Source organism: Protopterus annectens, chromosome 15.part0 (genome assembly GCF_019279795.1).
Source record: "Protopterus annectens isolate FY-2018-M chromosome 15.part0, PAN1.0, whole genome shotgun sequence".
NCBI classification, from domain to species: Eukaryota; Metazoa; Chordata; order Ceratodontiformes; family Protopteridae; genus Protopterus; species Protopterus annectens.
Genome location: NC_056749.1, coordinates 148,732,398 through 148,749,654, shown reverse-complemented (window position 1 = coordinate 148,749,654; position 17,257 = coordinate 148,732,398).

Genomic DNA, 17,257 nt, shown 5'->3' with positions numbered 1-17,257 from the left:
TATGGTGATGGCAGTGCATGGTTCTCAGCAACACAATATATAGCGCAAATCTACTGTGTATGCACCATTGTTTTATAGTTTCATCCCTGTTTATCTTCTCATACGTCAAACAGTTTATTTATTTATTTATTTAACATGTGTTTACTGGGAAAGTCAGACTAGGATAGAGCCTATTTTCAGTGGAAGTCTGAGGAGAAATATTCCAGAAACGTGTTCCCTAAATGCATTTTCTAAGGAAAATATTTGTAAATTTCAAAACCTATTGCTGAAGTTCTGAGGATAAAACGGAATAAATGCACTTAATTTGTTTAATATTTTGTGTCATCTTTATGGGGGTACCCTTATTTATTTATGCATTTATTTATTTTCTTTATTTTTGTTATTTTAATTTCCCTAACAGTGGTTCTATCCTCTTCCCCATGTCTATATCAGAAGATTGAACACTAAAAATAGCGAACGCTCTATTATCGAACTTAAAAACATGAAACCTTAAAATGTCGAAGGAACAGATCAGTGATTTTTTTCCCAGGGAAAATATTCACTGATCCAAAAAAAAAAAAAACAATGTACAGGCAAAAAAAGTAGGGTGCTTCACCCCCTCCAACTTAAACGTATCAACTCTGAGATCGCACCACAGTGGAGAGAACAGCAAAGTCCGGAGAATGGCCCATCGATTTTTTTTCCCTCGGAAAAAAAAATCGATGTTCCCTGCCTTCGACATTTTCAGATTTCGCATTATAAAGTTCGATATAATAGCGCTTGCTAATTTAAGAGTTTGCTCTTCTGATAGAAACTCATCTTCCCCACCTCTTCTTACCATTCTATCCCTTAAATGTCTTTATAACCAGAAAAAACTATTGTAGTTTTATTTCCAAAGGCATTTCTCGAGTATTAAGTTCTTTTCATAAAACGTCAGATTCTTTTCTTTGACAGTTCTCCATATTCTCTGTTCTCCTCCCTTCGTAATTACCTCATATTCAGTAACCAAAATATCATTAGTTTTTTGGTAGTTGACCTAGAAGTGCTCATTTGAACCACATCTACTAAATTGCTTAGTAAATGTCATGTTCGGTTGGTCCACTTTTTGTGCAAAAACACTGAGGCAGTCCATCTTCATTATCAGACTGCTCCACAAGCAAAGTACTTTTATGGTTTTCTGTCCATTACTCTCATAAAACATCTACTATTTTAACAAATACCTGATATCCCAAAGTGTCTTAAATCAAGTTCGTAGATTCATGTGTGCTTTGTAAAGTAATGACCACAAGGGCCTTTTTAAGCCTGGCCATGCATCCCTAATCTCTGATACCACTGATAAGTTTAAGCAGGGGCTTGGGAGGTGAAACATTTACAAGCAGGGGCCAGGGAGATGATCCATTTTCAGGCTGCCTGTATTCATTAGAGACATAGGTGCCAAACCAGGGATGAATTTCCTGTTCTCCATCCAATTGTCCAAGTTAAACTTGAACTGGGTTAGGGGGGAACTTTGCTTCACATGGATGAGGAACCTGTTCCTGAGAAGAGGTTGTCTCTGGGAAACTGCACATACCTGTCTTTCCAGCAGGTCCTATTTATATCACAGGCAAGGTTTAAATCCTTAAAGCAAGTCATTCTAGTTCTGTTTGTTTTGTGGGTATGCAGGAGGTCCATCAGAGTGGGGTCTGAAAATGCCCTGTATGCCAGACATAGATCTTCCCTCAACATCCTGTAGAAGACAGAAGACAGAGCTATGGCCTTGAGGCAGTCAGCACAGGACATGCTACCTTATGCCTTGTATTCTTTTAGTGAGGAACAACTGTGGAAGTTCCAATTTTTGGATACGCCTGGTTAGGTATGCACCAAAGGGATCATTGCATTCAATGATCGGTCTAACGAATGTTGAATACATTGGAACAATGACTTGCTTGGACCTACATGCCATGCCTTTGTTTATAAGTTGCTCAACACAGAATGATTTTGTCACTACTGTTGACACTTGATGGTCAAAGACTAGATTACTATGTGTGTCCCAAGTCCCTGACTACTAGGTCAACTCTTAGGGGTGTGTTATCAATATGATAATGTCCAGAAGGTTACTATTATTCAATTCTTGGTATTTAGTTTTATTCTATGGCTTTGACACTAGTTGTTTATCTGTGTCAGTCCTTCCCGGAGAACATTTGTGTCAGTGGACAATTCAATGACAGTTCCTACTTTGAAATCATCTGCAAATTTTGTAAGTCAGAAGCCACTGACATTGGCCTTGACTTCAGATAAGTACATGCTAAAAAGGAGCAGTCCCAGGATTGATCCCTGAGGGACTCTGATTCTCACTGGTCTCTACATAAAGGTGAACTCTCAAGTTCTAAGTTGCTGTGTCATATCTGTGAGCCAGCCGCTATCTACCAGTTGACATAAAGGTTTGCACTTAACCTCTTGTCAACAATACCCCAGTGGAGCATTGTGTTAAATGTCTTAGCCATGTCAAAGCAGGTGGTGTGAACCATTTTGCCCTCATCCATTGCTTTGGTGTCCTTCTCAAAGACGTTCACCAGGTTGAGTAATCATCAACTGTTCTTGAAGAAACCAAAACTGGGCTGGGTCCAGTGTCTTGAGGTTTCTATGTCATTATCAATCATTTCCATGGTAATTCTTTCTATGGTCTTGCATATGAGACTAGTGAGACTCGTGGGTCTGTATGTGGCCCATCTTTGTGTAGATGGATCACTGTTGTTCTCCATTCATGATTTACAAAACCTTTATGGAGGCTGCAGTTAAATAGTTCCAGAATGCTTATTATAACACATCCTAGGATACTGACTGGGCCCATTGATGCAGTGTTCTTGGCCATAGAGAGAGAGAGAGAGATAAAGCATTAACAACCTGTTTCCTAGTGATAGCAGGGGGAGTTATATTTTATGGTATTCCCTGAGGGAAGATTGATGGGGAGAGAGGGGTAAAGTTGGAGCAGAATTTGTCATCCAGTAGGTTTGCTATACCTTCGGGCTCAGTATAGGTGCTTCCATATACAACGAGCTCTGCAGACAGCTGTGTATTGCCTTTCAGGTTGTGGACATATCTAAAGAATGTCTTGTGGTTGTCCTTGGCCTGGGAGGCAAAATGTACCTTAAATTTGTTTTGGTAGGCTTGGTAGTTTTGGTAGGCTTTATTTATCCACCAAGTTATTTGTTAAGTTTGATGCGAGTGCTTTTATCCTGCTGGGTGCTGCACCTCCTAATTTTTGCCATGATTTTCTTCCTTCTATTTTACGGCCTATTGATGTTGATTCCACCAGGGAGCTTTTTTTTCAGTTCATAGGTTCATACTAGGCTATCTGCCCAAGGGCATTTATAAGCCTAGCCCAGAGTTTTGTGGCTTTCGCCACCCCTTTAGTTTGAAGGAAACTATGCCCATTATTTTGCTGTGCCTCTGTCAAGCAGTGACACTGAGGTAATCCCTGGGGTATATCTGCGATCTCCCATCCATTGGTCAAGATTTCTCTTGAACAAGGCCAGCGAGGTGCTCTGCATCACATGTACCGGGATTTTGTTCCACAGCATAGGGAGTCTCTGTACTTCATCCTGGTATGTACAGCTGCATCTATGCAGCTATTAACATGCTTGTATAAGGTTTCTGTGACCATTTTTGCATAGGCAGCAGTGTTCTCAGGTTGATGCAGTCTTGAAACTTTACCTATTCAACATGGAAGTCAAAACTGCCCTATCACAAGCCTAAGCTATCGTTCAAATTAATTAGTTTGAAAGTTGTAATGCAATTTTAAGTTAATTATTGTACAATGACACCTTGCACAAATTCAGTTTCCATAACTCCTATTCAAATGCAGATCACAAAAGATAATTTATCTCAAGATGGTCTGTGTTTTCTATTTTCATATTCCTCTAACAGGAGTAAGAAATTTCCCACGATCTCTGAACTGTCATCATAAAGTAGGTCCATTTGAAAATGCACCTAAGTTCACAGGTGTTCTATTCTATTTGAAAAAAGAGATGTAACAGTCACTCATGAAATGTACCTATCCTCTAGTAGTCCTCACTTGTCCCAGTAATAAGAATCTTCAAATCAAGCAGCTAACCTCACCTAAGCTCACTGTGAGCTTGCAACTAGAACTAATACCATTTGTTGTAGCTGTGACTTCTGCAAATGACTGGCTCTTGCAGGATTACTTCAAACTTTGCTGTTCTGTTCTCTAAAAATAGGCAAGATGTTCCTTGTAGCTGCAGTCAGGAGCATTACCATTCTTCACATAATTACATCATTTCATTGAATTTCTTTAGGTAACCTGTGCATTTCTTCATGACAGTCCTTCATACTGTCTCAAAATCTACACTCTTGAGAATCTTCCATAGCGTTGCATGTATCCCTTCCTAGATACTAGCTGGAATAACCCCATATTGTTAAACTCTGGTGCTGCTCATTCCACTTTATGGATATTTCCAAAGGATGCTCACTCCACTAATCCTTCTGATGAAACAGCAGAGGTATATATATATATATATATATATATATATATATATATTTATGTGTATATATATATATATATATATATATATATATATATATATATATATACACACACACACACACACACACACACACACACACACACACATACATATAGGTACATAGGTGTGTAGGTTCATAGGTGTGTACTAGACTAATGGCCCTGGAGCCTTTACAAGCCTAGTCCATAGGATTACCCTGCCTTAGTTCCCTGTGCCTCTGTCGAGTAGAGCCACTGGAGTGATCCCCGGGGTGAATTTTCTATTTCCCATCCACTCATCAAGCTTTCTCTTGAAAAGGGCCAGTGAATCGCTTCACTTGACATGTATGGGAAGTCTATTCCATAGCATGGGCAGTCTCTTGGTTATGAACCTGTCCCACCAGCTTTTTCTGTTGATTGTGGTAATAACATTGAAGTCTCTGGAGTGTGTAGTGCAGAGGGAATGGGACTTCTTTAGATGTAGCATTTCTAACAGAGCTGGGTTAGGCATGGCTATGTAAGTCAAGCAGTGAGCGCCTCTAAGTAGGCAATACAAGACCGAGAATAGTTGGAGTTTTTTGAGTCTGTCCATATAGGACAAGTGTTTAAGGCCTAGGATCCTCTTTGTGAGGTACTTTTGTGCCCTCTCCAGTTGTTGCAGGTGTCTAGTGAGGTACATGCCAAATGGGGCATGGTACTCGATGATTGGCCTAATGAGGGAAGAGTAGATGGAGACAATGACCTCTTTCTTCCTGGATGGAAAACCGTTAGTAATGAGATGTGCTGCATAGAAGGACTTCCTGATTACAGTAGCAATGTAGTGGTCAAAAGAGAGGTTACTGTCAACCTGTGTTCCCATATCTCTTATAATGCCTTCTGGAAGTGGTAATTCATGGGAATCGGGTTTTCCCCAAAGGGGATGATGACACATTTTGTGGCACTCAGTTTAAGGCCATGGTTCTGACACCAGCCGTTGGTCTCAGTGAGGCCTTTCTGTAGAATGTGAACATCACTTGGGGAGTTAATTATGGCTCCCAACTTGCAACTGTCTGTGAACTTTGTCAGCCAGAGTCCCTTCTTGTTGGCCTGGAGTTCAGAGAAGTAAATACCAAACAGGGGAGGACCCAGGACCAGACCCTATGGGACTCCACTCGTGACTGGTCGGTAGTCTGACTTAGAGTCAGCTACTTTTACATTGTGGGTTCTATGTGTGAGCCAGTTTGCAACCTACTTAGGGATATAGGGGTTGATGCCTAGCTTAGTGAGTTTTTCTATGACTCCTGAGTGGGGAATAATATCAAAGGCCTTGGCCAGATCAAGGTCGGCTGCATGAACCACCTTGCCTTCATCTGCAGCTCTGGTGATTGACTCAAAGAAGTAGACCAGGATGAGCAGGCATGATCTACCCTTCACAAAACCAAACTGCATGGGATCCAGAGTTTGGAGATTCCCTATATCCTTGTTTATTAGGTCCATGATGATGCGTTCCATAGCTTTGCATTTCAGACTCATCAGGCTAAAGGGGTGATAGTTCCCAGGGTCTGTAGTTGCTCCTCCTTTGTGGAGAGGATTGACTGTATCAGTGTTCCATTTGGTAGGGACAAAGCCTGAGGTGAGGTTGTGATTAAACAGGGCACAGAGGTGAGTTGCCAGTTCACTCTGTGGTTCATGCAGAACACAGCCAGGGATATTGTCAGGTCCCATAGAAGCTGTATTCTTGGCCTTGGAGACTGCTGTTTTAACCTGTGCAACAGTAATACTGGGTGCCTGACAGTCTACAGTTATTGTGAATGGACCTTTGGTGGGGGAGAGAGGGGTAAAGTTGGCAATTAATCTATGAGCCAGTATAGTGCCAATATCTGTTGGCTCAGTATAGGAGGTGCCATTGTGCAATAGCTCAGAGCAAATCTGGGTATTGCCATGGAGATTCTTTACGTAACTATAGAAGGCCTTGTGGTTGTCTTTGCTATCTGCTGCATTTCTGTTTTCATAGCTAGCTTTAGAGGATTTGATGAGGGATCTCAACTTTTTGTTGAGACTGATAAGGGAGTTTTTTCCAATCTTGGGACTTCACCTTTTTCCACATCAGTCTCCTCCTTCTGTTGTAGAGTTCATTTATGGCAGGGGACAACATGATTGGCTTCCATTTTTTGGAGAAGAGCATCTTGGTTCTATTTGGTATGGCGAGATCCTTGCATTTGTGTCCGTGTTCATACAGGGCATTAGTGTATGATTTGGTGGTCATGCAGCTGTTCTTCAATTGCATGGGTGCCGTGAAGTTAGCCACCTCTGTTTTTAGAAACCCAATGTTAGCTTTGGAGAAGTTTTTCATGGTGGTTACCTTTGCATTAGGGGAGAGGGATGTGGATTTCCAAGGTGATTAGTTTGTGGTCGGATCTAACCAGGGAGGAGGTGACTATTGGTACAGAGCAACAGTTGCCCATGTTAGTAATGAGCAGGTCAATGATGTTGCTACCTAGAATGGGGGTAAGATTGAGCTGGTCCAGGGCATTGGAATTAATGACTTCCAGGAAACGTTAAGCAAGTGTATTGGTACATGAGTAGTTTTTCCAGTTAATGCAGGGGTAGTTGAAGTCGCCCAGCATGAAAGTGTTAGGTTGGACCCTGATATTTTCCAGGGTGCTTAGGAATGTGGAGTGTGAGTCTTGGGACATGGTTGTGACCTATAGCAGGCTATGACCTGAATCGCTATCTTACCTAATGTTAGCTGCACCTGAAGTATCTCTGATGCTTTATGTTGGGCTAGCAGTCTGGAGGTGTGCGTATCCTTTATGAACATGGAAACACCACTGTCTTTGGAGTTTCGGTCCAAGTTCTGGGGCCAAAAGGTGTGGAATGAGTTATAGCTGGTAGTGCAGGGGTGTTTTCTGCTGCCTTGAACCAGGTCTCTGTTACAGCACAAATGTCGATGTTCTCCATTTTAAGGAGTGCTTCGAGTGAGTGCATTTTGAGATTTAGACTTCTAGCGTTGAGCAGCATGACCCTCAGATCTCATTTGTTTGTAGCTATTACACTGGCAATTTGGTCTTTGGAACACTGTCTAAAAAAAGCAGAATAGGGGTGGCAAGAGCCTTGGCCCATATCCAGAAGCCGAGGGGTCAAAGATGTAGGCCATCTATGGCAAAGCATTGAGGTTTGTCAATCATGTCATCCCAGGCAGACAGATACTAGATCCCCTTAGAATGATACCAGAAACTTAGTCAATTGTTGAAATCAATTATTTTCTGCTTGTACTGTGGTATCATTCTGGATGATGGTAGGAGGCTGCTCAGGGCTAGTGTCATACCTGGCTGGGCTACATAATCCGAGAACTCCTCCATGTCTCTTTTCATGTAGTCCAGGGAGGTATGTCTCAGGTCATTCACACCCACATGTACAATGGTAGAGTCATATTTGTACCTGTTGTTGAGGGACCTGAGTTTGTGCGTTATGTATATATATATATATATATATATATATATATATATATATATATATGGATTCACTTCAGAAGCACGAAATACTGAAATCTCGAATTTCAGTATCTCGAGCCCAAGAAGTGGAATCCACAAAACAACAAAAACTATAAACTACAAAATTCAAAACCTCAAATACCGGAAGTTTTGAATTTCACTGTTTTACTACACACACACACACACACACACACACCATCCACCACACAAACACACACAATCACTCTACTACATGAAAGCAGGGGGGTAAGCCCCCCTGTACCCCCATGTGGGGGGCTGCACCCCCCCACTTAAATATTCTCACTCCGAGGTCGCACTAAACACACACAAAACACCACGACACGAGTTACTTTCTCTTCACACACACACACATCACAGTAACAAAACACACACCACAGCCCCTACCCAAATCCCTTAACACACACACACACAAACACACTTACCTGAATACATAACCATAGTTGAACATTAGAAGCGCGAATTTCAAAACCTCCGGTATTCGAGGTTTTGAATTTCACGCTTCTAAACTTTTGCTATTATGTGGATTCAGCTTCTTGGGTTCGAAATACTGAAATTCGAGATTTCAGTATACATATATATATATATATATATATATATATATATATATATATATAAAACGTGGAGACTGAATGGCAGAAAATCTGGACTTAACATATATTAAGTCTGAGACTGCCATTTCTCAAAAATGTTCCCTTTTATCTGAGGCATGGTGATCTGAAAGTTTATCTCTCTAAGTTTTTCTTGATTTCACAATGTAAATCGTAAAAGGTTGTTGTAGTATTATTACTTGGGGGAAAGTCTCAGCAGTGAGTTAGATTTATGAGTCTCTTGATGGCATTTTAAAGGTGCATTGTTTATGAGGCACTCTCATTTTGAACGAATCAGCATTAAACAGGTTGTTCTTGCAAGCAAAAAAATATAAATATGTCTTGTTGTGTGAATAATCTATTCTGCCATTATAAAGAACAAAAGTAAAATCACTGCTGAATATTTCTTTGTATGACTTGAAGCTAAAATGAGATGGAATTACAATTTATTCTGTCATTGTAGTCTGATCTGCACAGCTATAATCTTTTTTGCAAGCTTTCAGCTTGACTGGTTTTGCTACTAATTACTTACTATGATAAAAAAGAAATATCTGTCAACAATATAGGATGTTTATAAGGGTATATATTTATACAGTTGTCAGTTCTGAAAGAGGGGAAGGATATCATTTGTTAATGAGATTTATTTTGTCTTCCTCACTTTGATGCATTCAGTACGCACTTGCATTAACTGAGCACAGAAAACAGTGATGCCTACCCTGTTCAGTATCAAAGTATTAGTGAACACCTTTTCCAGACACTTGGTGAATTTCTCTATATTTTCTTCTGAATTATTATACTTTTTACATGCCATATGCCTCTTTAGTGGTAGCAATTTAAAAAGTAGTAAGGACCAATTAAGGCAATGCCTATTACTTTTCAGAAATTAGCTGAAAGAATGCCAGGAATATGAAACTGCTGTGTTTGCATATCAATATCTTATAAACTTATTAGAAAATATTTTATTATGACAAATTGCATTTCTTTTTCCTCTGACATATAATGAATCATGAAAAACAATATTACTCTAGATTTATGTATTATTATTATTATTAGATTTACAATCAAAATCTTGAAAATGAAATCCCCAACACCATAATATCAGAATACCAAAATCTGAAGACCACAAGTTCTAAATATCTTGAATTCTACATTGCCCCTACCAGCGTGAAACCAGGCTAACATGAGCTCAGCAAGGGAAGTGGACCCAGGAACAAAAACTATCATGGGTCCTGCACGGGAGGAAATTCTGTAGTTTGATAATGTAGTCTTTATCATTTTGATCTTTCAATATTATGGTCTTTGGATTTTGAAGTTTATATTCAGCACATGATTTCACAGTGCAAACTGCTATGAATATATTATAACTGCTCAGAACTCTCCCTTCTAATGAACCATCTCTTCATGGGTTTCATTTGTATATGGGCAGTACGAAACTGGGCAAACCAAACTAAGTATGATTAAAAGAAATACACAAAGATGAGGTTGGCAAAAATGGTTACTGGGATATCATATCTGTCTTTTTATTTAATTGTTATTTATGTCATTTTATTTACTTGTTCCTAAACTGCAGCCTCCTGAAATAATTGCCTTCATGTAGATGTTCAGAACTTGGAAATGTTATCACTATGTTACAGTTCTTGACCAGAAGATAAGGTCATGGTGGAAGGCACACCACTCAGGTCTCTGATCATGGCCATGTTATTATGTATAAGAAACATGGATGTCAAGAAATTCACCTTGAGAGTGAAGCTTGAGAGGTGAATCTTGGCATCGATGTCGAGAACATATAATAATGGGTTATGATTGGTGAGACCCAATCATAACTCTTTGTAGTGCATGGAGTTTTATCTACTCCATGTATTATCAGTTACAAAAGAAAAATAAATGATTTGTTTTACCAGCTTTGAAAGCTAGTAAAGCATTTAATGACTGCTGTCAAAGCAAGTTAAGAAAAAGTCAGGGACAGTTTTGAAATACTGGTCAAATTCAAATAAGTTTCTTACAGACTAATGTTTGTAAACTTAAATGGACACAGGAGGACAATATTCAGAGATGTCCCTTTCCTTGTACTTCACCAGCACTTGGGGTAGGGGTTAAAACTGTTAGACACCTCTGAAAGTGCTGTGATGATTGGGTCTTGTGCTACAGTAGCAAGTAATAGGTATTTTTTTCCCATTTTGAAGTGTAATTTCTGCCTTCCATGCACTACATTTTTATATGTATTAAAGAAAGAGTATTAATAGTCTCTTTGTGATATAATACATTTTGGTTCATATAAGGAACACTTTTTATGCTAATCTTATCAACTATCAAGTTAATTTTTGACATGAATGGTTTGCAGCAACTAAATATTACAAAGCATAAAAATCAGAGGAAACTATAATACAGTATAATCATATGAATTAAACAGATCATTAACACCAATAATACTTGTATATAAAATAAGTCATGGACAACTTTTTCCTAGTTTTTAATTAAAAAGTCAACTCAGTCCCTGCATTGCCATTTGTCCCTCAATATGGCCAATACTCACTGTCCTAAATTGATACTATTACTGACTACAAAATCTGTCTATAAAATGTGGTACAGACACATTACCAACTGACGTCCACCATTATAAATAGGAACCAGACAGCTTCTTGTGGCTATCAACAGTTACAAATTGTTACTCTCTGCACAGAGCTGATACCATTAACCAAAATAAAAAACATCTGAAACTATGGTGAAGTATGGATATATTACTAACTTATATCCACCATTATTAGCTTACTGTGGCCATCTACAGTTTACAATCATGTATGTAATGTTACCTGAAAAGGTGCTAGCATAATCACAACTACACTTTGCAGAGGACTGGTGCCCTGATGGGGAAGTATGCTAAAAAAACCTGTATTAGAACTCTGTAGAAGCTGCTTTCACCAGCAACTAATTGTAGCAAAGCTTATTTTATCATGATCACTAGTTAAATGTTACTGAATTTCATATCCACGCTCTAATCAGTTAGGACTGAGACTAGAGTTAAGCTGAACCTTCACTATTCCAGTATCAGCTCAGCTGAAAACAATTCTACCCATTTGAAGATAGGTTCTTCTGACAGCAACATTCCTAGTCTGGGTTAAGAGGAACCACATCATGTGCCACGAAAGAAATAGCTACCTCTATTTCATTCCTGTCTTCTCTATCTTTCCCTCTTTCCTACTCTCTGCTGGGTCATTATCATTCCCAGACATGTTAAGCATCATTTTTGGGAATAATTGCTTGTTTCTTCATTCATCCCTCAAGCTGATAAAATCTCCAAGTAAGGATTTAGACTGCATTTCAGTATTCTGATTTTGTAATACTTTAAACGTCTCCATATATTTCCTGCTAGCTTATGTGCTTCCTCTTTAATACTTCCTTTGAGTCACAAAACTGCAGATCTTCTTAATAGTCTGATGCTGGCATTTTCATTGGCATTTGCCTAAGGTGTGCTAATTAGCATGCAGGGCTCTACATTTAGCTATAAATAGATTTTCTGCTAATGGTTAGTAATAAAATCATGCAGACATAACTGATGTTATATTACTTTAATTCTTACAACCTCATTTCCTGTGTAATATTTTGTGCAATGAATAGATGTAGCTTATGACTACTTGACTTAGGAAGCTGTAGACGTTCTATTTTAGGTAAAGGAATGATGCATCAGAAAGTAGGTGAATCTGATTACAGTGGTGTTTCCAGATGCACGTTTATTGTATATTCCAAGTGTCTGAATGGACTGAAGAGCTGTTCTACATTTACATCATAGCAGAAAATGCAATATTGATGTTAAACAGCTACCATGGATTTCCCTGTAAAATACTACTAGACTAAAATTTGAGTTTGTACATAACTTGCTTTGCTAACATCCTTGAAACTACATATGAAGCCCTCAATATTTTTTTGATTTATACATACAGAAGACATTCCCATGGATTCAAATGAATGGCCAGAAAGTTACATCTGATGGGTTTGTAAAGATGTCTTTTTTATTATTTTACAATTAATATAAGCATCACATTCACCATCATGTATTATTCTGTAATCCAGATGCTCCTGCAAATAGTATCATAGTTAGTGAACCTAACCCTCTGCAATCTATTTAGTTCTACCTTTGTGTTTTCTCCTGATAGCTCTCTCCATTATGGTTCCTGTTTTCTGATACTACACTAAAGTCTGTATTATAAAACTTGTAATGCATTAAGCTGATGTAATTATCCACTGCAAGAGCTATCTGAAAAATACAGTGATGAACAGGCATGTTCCCAAGTGATATCCACCATTCACTTTACTGCCGCCATGCACTGTCACAAACTGTGTATTGTTTATTATACTTTATTTTCTATTTGATAGCTGGTGTACTACCCTGATCATTACTGATCATTTGCATGTACTGCCTAGGTGAAGTAATTCACAACAAAAAGAGAACACAGAGACAGAGACAAAAACAGAACAAAAATAACAGTACATAACAAAAAATGTACATTTGCAATTAATACATGTGGCAACAATTCTGAGAGAAATGCAAAATTTTATAATTGTGTGTGATTGTATTTCAGGTTTATATCATGCTGGGAATGCTGCCAGATAATCAGAAACATGGCAGGAGATGTTGGGGGAGTTACATTTTTAGTAAGTGAAGACAGTAATGCTAGAGGATGAAAGACCCTTATGTCGCCTGTTGTGTGCCAAGTACTGTTTGATGTGGTCTGGAGGAATTTTTTAACTTCAGCTCTGAAAATGGAGAAGAGGGACTGCTGTTTCTTTAGATAGTTGGGGAGAATCCTCATCTTATAGGAGCAAGGATGGAGAAAGAGTTTCTGGACACTGAGTTGGAGGATAGGCTTTGTTTGTGTTTAGCAGAAAGTTTGGCATTTAGCACTGGAAATGAGTTAGGTTGGTGAAGTTTGAAGATGACAGAGCCTAGTAACAGATCTACTCTTTGCTGCACTGACAGCCATTTGGCTTTTAGCAATGAAGCAACAGATTTTGGTTTTGATAGTGTGTAATATGGAAGAGTTTTTCTTAGAGGCTGTGGTTATTATCGGTGGTACATATTCAAAGTTAGGCCAGAAGGACTCATTTGCCTGTTGTTGCCTTGGCTGGTTTGGATAGGTAGGGTGAGTCTCTTGGCCCAGAAGATGAATAGGTTAACATTTACCCTCAATTTTTCTATATGGGTTTTGAATGTTAGTGGTGTTTTAGTCAAACACCAAAGCATTTGAAGCATTTGATGATACTGAGTGACTTTGGTAACTTTTTAGGTTTTGCGGTGCTGCCAAATAGCATGCTATCTGTTTTTATTGGAGTATGTGTTAGTTTATGGTTAATGAGCCAGGAAGTGAGGGAGGTAAGGTCTTTTTGTAGTTGTGTTTTGAGTGCTGAGTGGCAGCTGTTGGACATAAAGAGTACCATGTCATAAGTATAGAGGATGAGCTGCAGAGTATGAAGGTCATGAAGTAGTTTGTTAAAGAAAATATTGAAAAGAAGAGGAAGTGAGCTAGAACCCGGGGCACTGCCACTGACAGAACTGCGGGCTGAGAGACGGAAGAATGTGTCTGACAAGAATTCTTGGAATCAGGTAATGGATGATTTACTAATGCCAATGCACTGATGAAAAATAAAGATGTGGTGCAGTGGTTAGAATTGTCGCCTCACAGCAAAAAGCTCTCCAGTTCAACTCAGCTGGAGCACCTCCTGTACGGAGTCTGCATGTCCTTCCTGCAATCGATTAAACTTTAAACAGACATGCAGGTAGGTGTGTGAGCATGTGTGTGTGCCTTCTCTGAAGGTTGGGTGTTGGGCTGGCAACTCGACACCGTAAAACCAAACGAACCGGTGATCCACTGTGGTGACCCTTAGCCAGGAAAAGCAGAAAGAGTCTGTGTCTGTTGAAGTAATGGCTTTGGTTAGCACTGCGGGCTTAAATGACTTTTATATAGTTATAGACAGCAAACTATTTTCCCTGCTGCAGCACAACATAAGAGGAATGTTTGCCTTTTGGAAACACAGGGTTGCCATATCCAACTGATATCCATAAACATTAGGGTGTCTACAAAATATCCCAACTAACAAACTAAAACAATGCTGTGGTGATGGTGCCATAGGAAGGCAGAAATATGCATATCCACAGCTAGAGGGGTTTGGCTTTATTGGTCTGAAATTGTCCATAAATAGACTGAAAAGTAAAAGAAAAAGTCATGGGCATTCAGAATTGCCATTTAGCTGAAACACCTGATAACCTTAAAGGGTAATTTGCATATATCCCATGTTGCCTCTGATACAAGAGGTTTAAGGTATCACACAGTGGAAAGTCTAGCTTTACTAGATTTTTCTTTTTGTGTTTTTTAACCAATTGTTTTTTCTGTGTGACCTTTTTAAAGAGACATGATAAGGAAAGTTTTTGAAACAGCCTACTTCCTTCATTAGTCTATGTATTCCAAACTTAACTATAACCAGTCTCTGAAGCTTGAGCAGTGATGCAACAAAGTTACTGAGTCTGCTATAAGTCAACCATAAAGAGCATACAGATGTATTGCACTTAAACAACTACAATGACTAGAGCTACCACACAGACACACACACACACACACACACACACACACACACACACACACACACACACACACACACACACACGTGTACACACACTCACACATGCATAACTGTTAACAAGCCATAAGTTAGCACACTCACACATGCATAACTGTTAAGTCATAAGTTAGCACAGTCTGATACTGAGATTAACTTATTTTAACTGTTATTTGTCTATTATCATAACATATGAAGTTTGGCAACAAACCAAGTTGTCCTGGGACATCTTCATGGAGGGTTAGGTTGTTATTAGGGGGAGTTAAATGGGTTAGGGAGGTGAAAGGATTAAGTGGAGGCAGGGATGGTTGGGAGGAAATGAGATAGGAATGGGGAGGGCCTTAAGGGGTTTAGTCTAGTGTAGCTGGGTTAAGCAAGCACATTTTGGCGTGAACTTGCTAAGGCAAGGTTATGTCCAAAACTACCTTTAGGTATTGTGGAAGACAGGTAGGCCTTGGGTAATTTGGGTGGTTTCTCAGGTTGCATTTAATGGCTGGGTAGATTAGGTGAGCATGGTTTCTTTTGGTGGTTCTGTGGTGATAATGGCCTCTGGCTTGTTTACTTGATGTTCAGTGCTTAGCAGGGGACTGTTTGTAGCATCATTTCATGGGATTGACAGTTGGCCGGTTTAGCTGATGTGCCATTCGTGGGAGGTCCATGGTGGTGGTGGTGCTGTAAATTGTTAAAGTGGTTGGTTTTGGGGCTCTTTTCTCTATTCAGTTGCAGGAAGTAGGTTTCTGGGGCTGCTAGAGGCCTGTGAGTGATCGCCGTTGGTAATGCATCGCATAGGGTGCTATGGAAGGGAAGGTCCAGATTTGTAGACTATTAATTGCTAGGTTAGGGGGCGGATATTTTCATGCTGTTGTTAAGTGGGGCCTCTGTCCTCTCATTTTGGCAGGCTTCATGTGGGGTGCTAAGGTTTACTGCTGTCAGATGTGATGAACAGTGAAAAGGGGGGTTAAATGAATGCTCTGCTGTGATCATTGGTAGTCGTCCATATTGGGTGCTCCTTTCCTGGGATTAGAGAAAAATGATGAAAACGGTGGTTGCTGGTAAACATCCGCCACACAACTACCGAATACAGTTCAAGTAAAGACTGCTTTTCAGACTTCCTCCCCCTTTAGATAATGCATGGTATAACCCGCCTATTAGATAAAGCATGGTATAACCCGCCTATTAGATAATGCATGGTATAACCCGCCTATGTGTGTTTTAGAGTTCCGTTTTTTATAAATTCGTGTCAGTGGTACCGCGTTTAGGACTTGGGACCACTAGGAAGTTATGCTCATGCATAACCTCTTCTGCATTTCATACTTCCTGCCTGTAAAATAATTCATGCCAATATATAACCTGTTGGGTATCACTGGTGGTTGTGTTACTTTCAACCAAGCAGTAAGTCTTGTTTAGGGTCCTTCCATAGGCCGCGAGGCACCCATGAGCAGTAGTTTTTCCAAAAAAAAAAAAAAGGCATTGGGTGGATACGGAGGGTCCAATTCGCCTTGTATGTTTGGGGCATTTCCATTGATACGGCGGGCACTTTCAGTTCAGACATCGGGCCTGTGATTCCTCTTTTGCTTTGCTGAGGCTGTAGATGGTTTTCCCAGGCTTTGAGTGAGTCAGTCTGACTGTGATAGCCACATGTGCGTGATGGCAGTGCATGTATGGGGATTGTGGCCATCAAACTGCTTAATCAACTGCTCAGAGTTACTTTTAAAACTGGTCTAAAAAGAGTCATTGAATTGATTTGAAAGTACACAAGTGATGTTCTCAGCAACTTGTCTGTCCATGGTCTCCTAACATACATTTTACTGCCAAGGTGCTGTATTATGCTAACATAGTGTATTAAAGCAATCTTCTACTTATATAGTTTTACTATATCCCCATTTGTTTGGTTTTACTGCTGAAAATTTCCCAAAAACAAGAGTATTGAATCACGTATTCTAGCTTCTGCAACCTACCAACAAATAACATAAGTATACAAAACTGATATGTATTAAGACCAGATAAAGGCACTGCCAAATACTTTTCTGAGCATCTCAATTAGGAAGCAATATACAGGCACACTGTGGTGTATTGCCCAATAAAGA